This window comes from Gouania willdenowi, chromosome 6, assembly GCF_900634775.1.
Source record: "Gouania willdenowi chromosome 6, fGouWil2.1, whole genome shotgun sequence".
NCBI lineage: Eukaryota > Metazoa > Chordata > Actinopteri > Blenniiformes > Gobiesocidae > Gouania > Gouania willdenowi.
The window spans coordinates 34,161,883-34,162,990 of NC_041049.1; the positions used below are offsets into that span (position 1 = coordinate 34,161,883).

At 38.5% G+C, this 1,108-nt stretch overlaps 1 long non-coding RNA gene across 1 annotated transcript; it reads right to left on the reverse strand.

Annotated features, from left to right (window-relative positions):
* Window positions 1–393: 393 nt before the first annotated feature.
* On the reverse strand, window positions 394–829 carry LOC114465935 (uncharacterized). The gene is made up of 2 exons (XR_003674366.1): window positions 515–829; window positions 394–445 (listed from the first exon to the last, which is right to left on the reverse strand). It is a non-coding gene; the product is annotated as an uncharacterized LOC114465935 (long non-coding RNA).
* Between the last annotated feature and the right edge of the window lie 279 nt (window positions 830–1,108).

The window sequence follows — 1,108 nt, forward strand, 5'->3', positions numbered from 1 at the left end:
AAGATTGGGATCCATAAAACAAAGATAGCACATCCCTGACCCGAAGCACATATAACCCTGAATGAACACCTACTGACTGGGCAAGAGGAATTTGTTTTCAACATGTTAGTGGGCCTCTAATGCTATTACTTTGGAACATGTTGAGCAAGTCCCTTAACCCTAACTGCTTTTGTTGCCACTTTAGATAAAAGTGTCTGCTAAACTAAACTGTAGAATATGCAATCACTCTGGGGTTAACATGTACAGTATAAATACTTAATAATTATTGTCTTTCCTGGTGTATTTACTGCGTGTAGCTAAGTCATACTGGGGGCCATAATGGATGCTGAATTTGGCCCGAGGGCACTTGTAATGAAGCAAGTCCATTACTTGTTTACAAAAGACACATGCATATTATCTTTGTAAAACGGATGTTTATTGATTGTCTTTTCCCATGGTTGTGGACCTGCAACAGAGAGTAAAGTATGAGTGAAACTAAATATAAAATGTATAATTGTCTGATAAATGAACTTACTTTGTATCTCTGGTCTGGTCCCAGGTGTTCCGGCTAAAAGATTCCCCAGAGAGCCGGAGCACCTTAAGAAGGTTCCAGGAGGGACCATTGTGTGAGGAGCAGGAGGGGTGTTTGATTTTAATGTTGTGCTAAATTAGATGTTTGTTTTAATGTAGATATCGTTAACTTAATAAAACATATATATTTGGTAGAGGTAATGAAATGTTTTTACATTGTTAGATTTGTAAGGTATAGTGTGAAAGAATAAAATTGTTGTTTTTAAGAATTTTCCTGTGCTGCAGAATAGGCTGGGACTTAATCATCTGTCGGCCTATAAAAGCTGCTCTGCTTCATTGTTGAAGAAGAGTGCTGCAGGATGTGAGCTATGTTTGGAGCTCTGCACATGTTTTAACCTTGTTTTTTGCCTATTTCTTTGTAAATACTTTTCTACTTGGAAATCATTAATAAATACACTTTGGTCTGCACCTGGAAACGTGGCCTTAGCTGTACTCTGTTCCTCCAACCGCTTAAATGAAACGGCCTACCTATGACAAGTGGTGTCAGAAGCTGGGCCCCATGTCACAGAGTAACTGAGAAGGATGAATACAAGAAAGA